General features: G+C 39.7%; 1 protein-coding gene across 28 annotated transcripts in view; it reads left to right on the forward strand.

The window, feature by feature from the left end:
• LOC144281191 (uncharacterized) overlaps positions 1 to 12,240 on the forward strand; it is a 388,757-nt gene that overhangs the window by 122,176 nt on the left and 254,341 nt on the right. Inside the window, exon 10 of one of the 28 annotated variants that reach the window (XR_013349680.1) lies at positions 3,758 to 3,895. The exons of the other annotated variants lie outside the window; for them this stretch is intronic. The gene's annotated coding sequence lies outside the window, so the exon portion shown is untranslated. The remainder of the gene's footprint in view (positions 1 to 3,757; positions 3,896 to 12,240) is intronic. 28 annotated transcript variants of the gene reach the window in all.

Below are 12,240 nucleotides of genomic sequence, written 5' to 3' on the forward strand. Positions count from 1 at the left end.
GGTGTTCTGGGAGAAAAGAGCCCTGTGCAGTCCAACTGGCAAGCCTTTTGCATAAATACATCTCCCTTTACAAGGCTGATGAGATTTTGTGGCCTACAGGCCATAGCCTCAACCCAAATCCATGACCACCGCACACGTTCATTAATGTGGGAGGTACCACTTCTTGCTCTCACTTCTCCAAATGGCTCCTGGGGCTCATTGCTGCCTTTTAAAGAGAGATTGAGGGTGGTACCCTGCTGGGTCTGTGGAAATGAGGCACCCTAAAATAGAGTTTGACTTTGTGAATAGAGAATATTCAGTTTAATTCCATCCCACTTAATTCCATACGTATTTACTGAGTGCCAAGTCTATATCAGCTTGTGTGGACCTGCCCATTGCCTGGGTGCATTTCAACCTTTTCTCACCCCCTAAGTCTTGGTTTCTTCATTTATTAAATTGCTATAGATGATGATACAGTTCCCTCAGGGTTCCTGCAGGCTTAAATGAAAATGTGTGTGTAGTGTGTACCCAGTCCACAGCCTGGTCTAAGGTGGGCATGCAGTGAACGGTGATGTCCCTTATCTGCCTCCCCTTTCTGCAAATGCTCAGAAACATAAATCCATCAGGTCCCAGGAATCACTCCAGGCAGGATAGAGGGTGTCTCTGATGAAGATCTCTTTCTCAGGCCTGTAATCCCTTCATTGAAGCAGTTGGGTTATACTGTCAACTTCATAAGGTTATAGGGAAATTGAATGAGATACCATCTGAAAAATGCTCAAACCCTATTTAGTGAATCACATATTTCCTGCAAAGTTGTTACTATTATCTATCTTTGTATCAGTTTTGTCACTACTGTTTATTGTCTTGGCTTGAAACCCCTAGGATTCTGGAGGTCCGATCAACCCTCTTTACCACTCTTGTGGTTTCCTGGCTCCCTAGGGTTTGAATATCCCTTCATTCATTCCACAAACATTTACTGAACACTTGCTAATTGCCAGATACTTTGCTGAGCCCCTGGGTCACAAGGACGGATGGGTCACCAAAACTAGTCATATAAGCAGGATCCTTGACCTTATAGTTTGTTGAGGAAGCCAGAGAAGCAAGCACATCGTTTCAATACCATGTAATAAATGCTGGGGGGGAGGTCCCCATGGGGTGATGGGGGAGCACAGAGTAGATATAGTCATCCTGTCGTGGTGCTGGGGGAAGGGGTAATCAGGGACAGCTCCTGGCAGGGACAGCTCAGGTAACTGCATGTTGAAGGACAAATATTTCTCAATCCTCAAGACCTAAGACACGTTACTTCCACTTGTGTCCTTGAAACATCATGGGCCAAAACTAGAGACCCAAAAGTCTAAATTCTGCCACCAGATTATGCTTGAAAAGCAGCACAGCAGGCTGGGAATTCTGGGGGAGTTTCATTTCATGGAGAGAAACAGAACCATCTTGACCCCAGAGCAGCATTTTCTGAGTACTTGTGCCTATACACCAGGTTCTTCTCAGATTTTTCCACAGTAGCTCTCCATTGTGGGACAGACACCCCACACAGTGTGTCCAAGGTGGCCTTGGAGAAAGCCTGGCCAGTACAGGGCCCAGGAGGCACACCCATAAATAAACCAGCAATGGTCAGAGGAAGACTAGGAAGGAAAAGAACCCCTAGACTGCCCACCTCCCCACTGTCCATGTGCTACTGCTTTCACACATGGGGGAACAACAGGGCAAGGCTCATGCCATGGGTGTGAAGGCAAGAAAGTTTGTGATGCACAGGATAACAAATGATAAAGATCTAGAAAGTTCATGGCCCTCCATTTCTGGTGTTTGGTGTAGCAAATAATGCTTTGCAATATCAGGGTTGGCTTCTTAGCTAATGCCTTTGACGGCAGAGGAGGAAATCTTTATCATTCCAGAAACATTTTTAAGAAGATAACCACTGGGTGTTATACCATATGTGGCACATTGAATTAAAAAAAAAAAAAAGAACCCTGACTTAGAAGCCTTATGCCTCCATCTAGGTCTGTGACTGAGCTGGGATCCGGGCATTCCCTGGGTTGTATTTCTCCTGGCCATTTCTTCCTACTGTGTTTTCCTCCAGTCTTTAACATCCCTGCTCATTTCCTGTCCCATCTTGCTCTCCCCCAGGAAGCCCTGAAAGTGGTCCCAAATTTCATAAAAAGTCAAACTGCTAGCTCAGCTTTCAGGATTCCTAAAGAAGCAAATATTAGTTTATTTTATGAGGCACATGTTCACATTTTAAAAAGACTTGATTTAAGTTTTAAGGGTATAGCAAAATTGAGGGAAAGGTACAGAGATTTCCCACAGCAGCCCGGGTGTAGTTTCTACACATGCACAACAACCACTCCCCCTATTCTGCCATGGTCAACATCCCACAGCACGGTGGTCCATTTGTTCCAATGGATGAACCTGCATAGGCACATCATAATCACCCAGAGTTCATAGTCTACATTACAGTTCACTCTTAGTGTTATACAGTCTGTGGATTTGGACAAATGTATAATGACATGCATCCACCATGCAGTATCATACAGAGGATTTGCACTGCCCTAAAAATCCTCTGGGCTCTGCCTATTTATCCCTCCCCCACAACCCCTGGCAACCGCTGATCTTTTTACTGTCTCTGTAGCTTTGCCTTTTCCAGAACGTCATATGGTTGGAATCATACAGTATGGAGCCTCTTCAAGATTGGCTTCTTTCACTTAGCAGTATACATTTAAGTTTATTCTTAACGCTTTCTCGTGTTTTCTCATGGTATGTTCAGTTTTTAAACTTTCATGCACACAGTGTTGGATCCCAGGAAGCTGGTCTCTCTGCCCACTTGCGCTTTGAGACGTCAGGCACTCTTGAAGTTAGGAAAAGGCTCAGATCAGACCAGAGGCTCAGTACATTGGGGCGGGTGGGTGGGCAGTGGTTGGCTCAATCTCCCTTTCACAGCTGAGGGATCTTGTCTCCCCACTCTGCTCTGTGCTGAAAGTGAGTGCAAGAAGAGAATGGATGAAACTAATTCCTCTGGGAGGAGGCTATTGAGCAGTTGAAATGGACCACTCAAAAGGATCCTCCTCATTTCCATTATTAATCATAATAAAAGGAGGAGTCCTAATAACAGAAGTAGCAAAAGCACAGCAATTAGAGTGCCAGTTTACTTATGTATTGCATTGAATAGTTGCAATAGCTCTTTAGAGTCCATTTTCTCGTTTGATTCCAAAGAAATGGTGTATATGGCAGGAATGGAGACCAACGTTTCCATTTTTCAGGTGAGGAGTCCAAGACTTTATGTGGCTGTGGGGCACAGTGAGGGTAACACAGCTGGTGTGCACAGCAGAGCCAGAATTCCAATTCGGGTCTCTGACATCAAGCCCGTTATGGTTCACGCATCAGCTCCCTGGCCCCGGGGTGAGGTTGTTGGGGGGAGCCCCAGCTCCTGGGCAGCTCACAGGGGCCTTTCATCCTGCTGTTCCCACATGTGAGAGGACACAGAACAGAGATTGTCGGAAGGCCTGGCTTGGAGGGTTGGGGGAGGGGGAGGAACACTTGAAATTCAAAGCCAAGGCCCTCATATGCATTGCACTGTGGCAGCTCATCAGTTCTCCCTCTTCTCACCAGCGCGGGAGGTTGTGCGCTCCTGCTCTTGTCTGGCTGCAGCATGGAGGTGGCATCTGTTAGCAATGAGTAAAGGCAGGGTGGCAGAGGCGGGGCTGGAGGTGGGGGCAGGAGGAAGGTCTACTTAAACAAAATGTGTTTGCTCACACACATAAAACCACAGGCCTCCTGGAAGCAGGCACCCCATGAAGACCCCCTCATTCTTGAATCGGTAATCAGGAGCATGTGATTGAAGGATTGAAGACTTGACTTCTACTCAGTGGGCCTCAGGGTCCTCATTTCTTACATATGCAGGGCTCAGGTAAGCAGAGTTTTCAGGACCTTTCTGGTGCTGGTATCTTGTGTCCAGCAGGGAGAGGCTCACCAGGCTAAATCTGAGAACCCATTAGTTCTCACACGAGGCAGAGAGCACTCTAGAACTCCCAGTGTCCCTGGCCCAGGAGAAAGGAGGCTGGGTCTTCTCTGGTCTCCTGAAGGAAGAGGTAGGCACTTTGGAGAGGCTCCATATTGCCCACAGTGTAACATCCTGGCTCTTCACCTCTGCACCTAAGGCCTCCAGGATCTGATATCTGCTTTCTCATTATTCCCATCAACCTGTATTATGTTATTTCAAGGTCATGACCTCCAAGGAAACAAGAAGGTAAGAAAAGTGCTAGGGAGGCCTCAAAGTCAGACCTCAGAATGACCAGAGTTATTTTTGGAAGGCCAGACAGATGCAGAGGGTCTTGTATAGAGAAAGAAAAATAGTTTTAATTTTTCTTTTTAGCACGTAATCCTCTTAGGAAATTATTGGGAGAGGGCAAGGAGCTGGAAGAAAATAGAGTGTCTTCCCCATTCCTTTTTCCTTCTGTGGACCTGAGAGGTAAGGGTCGTAGTGTGAGCAGATGTAGCTTCTACGCCAGCCCTGCAGTGGCAGGACTTATGGCCAGTTCTGAGGTCCTGCATGGGTTCCCACCAATGAGGAGAATCAATAAGCCACCTCGCCTTGGACTCCCTGTGCTCTCATGCTCTGGTGCCTAAGTTCTGAGAGATTCTAGCCAGTGTTTCTATTTTTAAGACCCTCCATTGCCTTAGAGTGGTAGGTAGGTGGGAGATAAGAGGAAAAGGAAGAGGAGCAGCATAAAATGAGAGGAAGGGTTTAATGGTCTGGAAATCTTCTATACCTGTTTCAGAATAAGAGAATGTATCCACCAGAGGTAGCTTACACTTAGGTAGGGGCTGAAACAGGACATAGGATAGGTGTCCCCGAAGGTTGCAAAGGGCTGTGTCCACATCCCATTTGTGTCTGGGGCCAACTCCGACTATGTATTCTAGGTACAGCAAAGGTGTCCTTTTTGGAGAGCAAGTCAGGTGTCTTTTACCCCTGTTAATAACTGTGCACTGGGCCATCATGGACCCACTGTGTGACCCCAGAAATTATCCTGTTACCCCCAAGTTTTTTTTTTTACATATCTGTAAATTGGGAATTCCACTGGCCAGACCCCTCCGCAGCCTTGGGGATTAATGAAAGCCTTGTTCACAAATGTCTTGGAATCCATAAAGGTTTAGATCGATAATTAACAAGAAAGAGAAGGCATAAACATTTCAAATATATATCAACTCCCAAATCTATAACAGCCAATAAGTCTAAAAACTGAATGGCCACAATTTCCCTCAGTGACAGGCAGCCCATGCACTTTCAAAAGTAATTCTACAATAAGCATAAATTACCACTTGGGGAAACCTTCCATGGATGCCATGGCTATAGATTTATTAAGTGACAATGAAACTTTTAAATAAATATCTGGAACAAAAATGTATTTCCCCATCTAGTTGGGCCACGGAGGCAAGAGTTTTTAAAGTGCTATGTAGCCTGTAGGGTATGAAGCCGAACACATTTTCTTAGAAGTCACTGCCGAGTCACGAAATCTCCCTCCCTAACTGTTGGAACACCGGGATCCTCCCGACCTTCACCAAGAACAACAAGGGCACAAAAGGCCCCAGGGATCTTTGACAACCCCTCTGGGAAACTGACAGATTCTGAGGCATCTTGATTCCTTGAGATCATGATTTGGAATTCCCTCTGATTCTGAGCCAGCAGATTTCATTTATTCACCTTCCCAATGCCATATTCCTGCCATGTTGTCCTCCCTTGAATGGCAAAATAGGCTGGTGTCACTTTGGGCCTCTGATTAGTGTTTTTTGACCAAGTAATACTTTCAAGGACTAATGGGCCACGAAATGTAAACTGGAAATGTCAAAAAGCTAGCCAGCCCCACCAATGCTTGACAGCACTTCCTGTGGTATAAGCAGTAATACTCAGTGAACACTACTGGTCTCTCCAGCTGTCCTTCCAGTCCTTCCCTGTTATGGAGCTTCCCAGCTCTGGGTCTGGGCCCTGGAATACATTCAATCCTAGTCATCCCTATGTCTTTTGACAGAGAAGGATGTGAGGCCTCAGGCCTAAGATAATCACCATCTGGCATTCCCTGTTAGCCAGAATTCGTTCCTAAGTGGGCAGGAAACATACTTTCAAGGGCTTTTGGTAAAATTTTCCTTGATTGGAAACAAACAAACAAACAAAAAACAAACAGAACAAAACAAAACAAAAAAGCACACACCCCAAAAAACCCCAGGAAGAGATGTTCTTTAACTCCTGTAGGCAAGAATGAGCAAGTATTGCTATCGGTAGGCATCCTGCGGTAGCAGAGAGCCAGCCTTAGGATAAAACTGATCCTGTGGAAGAGAGAACAGGGATGAAAAAGAAATAGGTGTTTGATGACCTCAGAAAGGGACTAGGCTAATTTCTTTTTCCCTTAGAAAGTTCATGTTCTGATATGAGTCAAGTACTGTAAGCGTTGGGATATCTCAGATTGTTGACGCTTCCAGCCTTTTCCTGGAGAAGGATGTCAGTTGCATTATATTACTGTACACAACTGCTGGAGTCCATGTACTTATACAGTATTTTGTTAAGCACTTTTCATCAATGTTCTTGAGGGATACTGATTTATAATTTTATTTTTTTTTTGTAATGTCTTTGTAGGTTTTGGTTTTAGGATTATGCCCGCAGTATAAAGTGATTTGGAAAGTATTTGTCTCCATGTATTTTTTTTTAAGTTTGTAAAATTAGTGTTATTTCTTCCTTAAATATTTGATAAAATTCACCAGTAAAATGATTTGGTATTTTATTATGCAAAGATTTTTGATTAAAAAAAACACAATTTCTTTATAAAATGCTATTCAGATTTTATTTCATTTTGTGTCATTTCGGTTATATTTTTAAAAATGAATCCCTTTTACCAAAAATGTTTGATTTGTTTGTATAAAGTTTGTCATAATATTATTTTATTATCTATTTCATATCTGTAGGGTCCAGAGATATATCTTTCACCTGTAATATTGTTAATTTGTGCTCTTCTTCATTTCTTTTTCAAAATGATTAGTTGAAGTATTTCTCAATTTTGTTGATTTTTTTCCTTCAAATAACTAAACTTGGGGTTTTTTTTGCTATTTTTTTCAGTTTTAAATTTAATTGATTTGTTACTTTTACCTATATTCATTTATTCCTTTTGCCTGGTTTTACTTTGCTTTTATGTTTCTAGCTTCTAAAAGTAGAATGTTAGGTCATTGATTTTTAGATCTCTCTTTAGATATATCTGTAAACATTAAAACTGTATGTTTTCCTTTAAACACTGCTTTAGCTGAATGCCAATTTTAGCATGTTGCATCTTTATTATCATTGAGTTTAAAATATTTTGTTATTTTCATTCTCCTATCATTTTTGAGTAATAGATTATTTGAATGTATACTGTTTACTTTCCAAATTGTTGGACTTTTGAGGATCCCTGGGTGGCTCAGCAGTTTAGCGCCTGCCTTCAGCCCAGGGTGTCATCCTGGAGTTCCGAGATCGAGTCCCACGTTGGGCTCCTTGCATGAAGCCTGCTTCTCCCTCTGCCTATGTCTCTGCCTCTCTCTCTGTGTGTGTCTGACATGAATAAATAAATAAAATCTTTAAACAAAACAAAACAAAAACAAATTGTTGGACTTTTTCAAGATGTTTTATCCATAATGAATCCTAATTTAATTTCATTATGGTCAGAGAACATACTTGATATAATTTCAATCCTTTTGAATATGTAGGGTCTTGTTTTGCTGAACATCTTATACACATTTGAAAAGGAAATGTATTCTGCTGTTGTTCATGGTAATGTTCCCCAAATAATAATTACATCAATGATCTGAGCAATTTATTTTTGGGGGGGAATTTTTGCTGTTTTATCTAGATATTACTTTTATCTGGTTATTATTTTTATTTTATTTTAAAAATATTTTATTTGCAGAGAGAGAGAGAGAGAGCATAAACAAGGGGAGTGGCAGGCAGAGGTAGAGGGAGAAGCAAGCTCCCCACCGAGTAGGGAGCCCCATGTGGGGCCAATCCCAGGGTCCTGGGATCATGACCTGAGCTGAAGGCAGATGCTTAACAGACTAAGCCACCAGATGCCCCATAGTTCTTATTTTTAACAATATATATAATAAAAAAAATCAAAGTGCATTAAAGGCCTAAAATATATATATATATATAATATATTCTACTTCTATAACATATAAATATAATATTTGTATAATATAAAATATATAATATATAAATTTAAATTTATATATTTTTAATATTTTATAATACTACTTAATCTATCCATTAAACTGTGATTATGAAGTTATCTATTTCTCTCTCTTTTTCAAAAATATCTCCCCATTTTTTTAGATCTTTGATTTCTTTTTAACAATAATGTGTGGTTTCAGCATACAAATGCTGTACATATTTTGCTAGACTTATATCTAAGTATTTAATATCTTTAGTGATTGCAAATGACATTTTAAATTTTAGTTTTCATGTGTTCATTACTTATACATAGAAATACAACTGATTTTTAATGCTGGTGTTATATATCCTGTGATCTTGTCAAACTTACTGATTAGTTGTGGAGTTTTTCTATAGATTCCTTGGATTTTCTTCTATTTCTCTTTTTAATTATGCCATCTTTGGTTTTATGTATTTTGAGGCTCTTTTATTAGCCACATAGATGTTTGTAGTCATCATGAATACCTGAAGAATTGATTCTATTATCACTATTTGGTGTTTCTCTTTTTCTCCTGTAATACTCTGTTTTGATATCTATTTTATTTATTAATAGTACAGACATCTTTGTTTTCTTATGCATACTGTATTCAAAGTATATATTTTTCCATTCCTCCACCTTCAAACTATCTCTCTTTGTATTTGTTTTTATTTATTATTATTATTATTATTATTTTAGAGAGAGATAGAGAGAAGGGGAGGAGGGGCAAAGGGAAGGGGAGAGAGTCTCAAACAGACTCTACACCCAGCTTGGAGTGAACGTGGGGCCTGATATCACGATCCTGAGGTCATGACCTGAGCCTAAATCAAGAGTCTGATGTTTAATTGAGCCACTTAGGCATCCCTCAAGCGATCTCTCTTTATATTTGATGTGAGTCTTACATTTTGCTTTCATGTGTAAAATTTTCTTCAGTTTTTGGTTTAATCCATTCTGAGAGTTTTCTGCCTTCTGCTTAGAGTGTTTTAGTCATTAACATTTAATACCATTATCAACATTTGGTGTAATGGTACCAAATGTTGATATTATTTATTTTCTCTTTATTTCATTCTTAAACAATTCTGTTACTCCTTCCTGTATTTTTTTATTATTTAAATATAGCTTTAAAAATTTCATTTTAATGTATCCATTGTCTTTTTAGCCTTACCTTTTACATACTTGTTAGTGGTTTATTAAAGTCTCTAGGGTTTAAAATATACATCATTAACTTCACAGTCTAATTAGACGATTTTTGATATATTTGATATGTATTACATCAGTATATATTATAAATGCTACATGACAGTGTTATAATTTTGTTTTAACCAGTTCATCATTTTTAAATAATTGAGAGAAAACCATTGTCATTTTACATAAGCAAAGATATTTATCATTTCCGATGGTAGTCATTTCTTCTTGAATATCTGAGTTTCCATCTACTTTACATTTGCTTCTAATACACTTCCTCTATATCTGTTGGGTTTATTTTATTTTATTTTCCTAAAACTGCTTTTATCTGACTTTCATTTTTGAAGCTTATCTTTCCTGAGTATAGAACTATGGGTTGGCGGGACACCTAAGTAGTTGAGTGTCTGCTCAGGTCGTGATCTCAGGGTCCTAGGATCAAGTCCCACATTGGGTTCCTTTTGAGGAGCCTGCTTATCCCTCTGCCTATATCTCTGCCTCTTTCTGTGTTTCTCATGAATAAATAAATAAAATCTTGAAGAAAAAAAAAAGAATTATGTGTTGGCAGTTTCCCACCCACATCCAGAACCTTAAAATGCTATTCCCTTATATTCTAGTCTCTCTATAAATATCACTTAGTTTCTCTGTATCAAATGTGAATTTTGTCTTTATATTCTTTAGTAATTGTCTCATTAGTTTTTTTAGCAATTTTACTATGATTTACTTAGGCATGATTTTTAAAATATTTACTGTGCTTGAGTTTTGCTGCATTTCATGATTCTATAAATTTATATTCTTCACAAAATTTGTAAAAAAATGACTTCATTATTTCCTCAAACATTTTCTTCTGCCACATATTCTCTTTTCTCATCTTCTGAGACTCCAATTATTCATATATTAGGCCTTTTGACATTGTTCCTCATGTCCTAGAAACTGTCCTTCCCTAACTTTTATTTTATTTGTTCTTTAAGTTGGATAATTCTATTAATTTTTTTCAATTTCATTGGCTCTTTCCTTTTTCATCTCCATTCCACTTTTATTAGTTAGAATTCTCTACAGAAACAGAACAAATAGTGTGCACCTGTGTGTGTGTGTGTGTGTGCATGCAGACTGATCGATTTTAAGGAATTGATTCTCAACCTTATACTGGCTGGCAAGTCCAAGATCTACTGAGTGGCTGTGTGGGCTGTCAGGCTAGATGCCCAGGGAAAGAGCCAATGTTGCAGTTCAGGTTTGAATACTATCAAGCAAGTCATAAGCAATGCCATCCTTCTTGCCCAGGGGAGTTCAGTCTTTGTTTTATGAAGACAATTGGATGAGACCTGCTCACATTATGGTAATCTGCTTTACACAAGCTCACCTTCATAGGTGACCTTAGGTTACCTTCATCCTAAAATCACTCTCACAGAAACATCTAGAATAATGTTTTGACCAAGTATCTGGGCACTGTAGTCCAGCCAAGTTGGCACATAATATTAACCGTCACACTACTGTTACACCTGGCTAGTGAAATTTTGATTTTAGGTATTGTAATTGTTAAACATAGAAATTCCTGTTTTGTTCTTTGTACAGATTCTATTTCTCTGATAATATTTTTTCTTTTTTTTTAAGATTTTGTTTATTTATTCATGAGAGACAGAGAGAGAGGCAGAGACATAGGGAGAGGGAGAAGCAGGCTCCCTATAGGGAGCCCAATGGGGGACTCGATCCCCAGACTGGGATCACGCTTTGAGCCAAAGGCAGAAACTCAACCACTGAGCCACCCAGGTGTCCCTCTGATGATATTTTCTATCTTTTCCTTCACTGTAAATATTTAAAACTATTTCATGAGGCATTATTATAGGAGTTGGTTTAGAATCCCTATGGATTTATTATACCACCCTCATCATCTCAGGGCTCATTTCCATTGATAGTTTTTTCTCTTGAAGTTGAGCCACATCTTTTTGGTTCCTCATGTCACACAATTTTGAATTTTACATTTTTTCTTTCTTCTATTATTTTTTAAAGATTTATTTATTTATTCATGAAAGACACACACACACACACACACACACACACACACACAGAAAGAGACAGGCAGAGACACAGGCAGAGGGAGAAGCAGGCTCCATGCAGGGAGCCAGATGTGGGACTCGATTCCGGGACTCCAGGATCACACCCAGGGCCAAAGGCAGGCACTAAACTGCTGAGCCACCCAGGGATTCCTGTCACACAATTTTGGATCACAGCTTGAGTATTGTGAATATTACATTGTGGAGACTATGGATTTTTAAATATTCTTCCAAAGAATCTGAATGGGTTTTTATTTTATTTTACTTTGTATTTTATTTTTTATTTTGGCAGAGAATGAACTTGGTTTGAAAGAAACAGCAAACTCTTATCTTTTGGGGGATATGTTTAAATCTCAGTTCCTTCCCCTTTTAACCCAGACACACATGTGTACATGAATTAGGGATTGACCAGATACTTGGGCAGAATGGAAACACAGAGTTTGTAACTACTTCTTTTTGGTCCTCTTCTTTTTGGAAATCCCTCTTCACTTCTCAACTCTCTGGTTACTTAAACTTTTCCCTTCAGTTCCTCCAGTTCTTCAGGCACAAAGACTTTAGACATTCACTAGGGTTTACCCTCTGGCGGAAAGCTGTGATAACAGGGAATGCACATGGTGTCATTCCTTTTTTGCAAGTGCTAATCTGTCTCCAGAATATTGCTACTTTTATTCTGCTCCAGTAAGTATAGATGATTGTTTTAGTTGCTGCTGTGCATATTGCCCAGAATTTATATTTTTATTTGTATGAGAGACCAGTCTAGTAGGAGCTACTAAATTATACTGGCAACAAGCATCCTATCTCCATTTTTGAAGGATACT

The sequence above is a fragment of the Canis aureus genome, chromosome 12 (genome assembly GCF_053574225.1).
Source record: "Canis aureus isolate CA01 chromosome 12, VMU_Caureus_v.1.0, whole genome shotgun sequence".
NCBI lineage: Eukaryota > Metazoa > Chordata > Mammalia > Carnivora > Canidae > Canis > Canis aureus.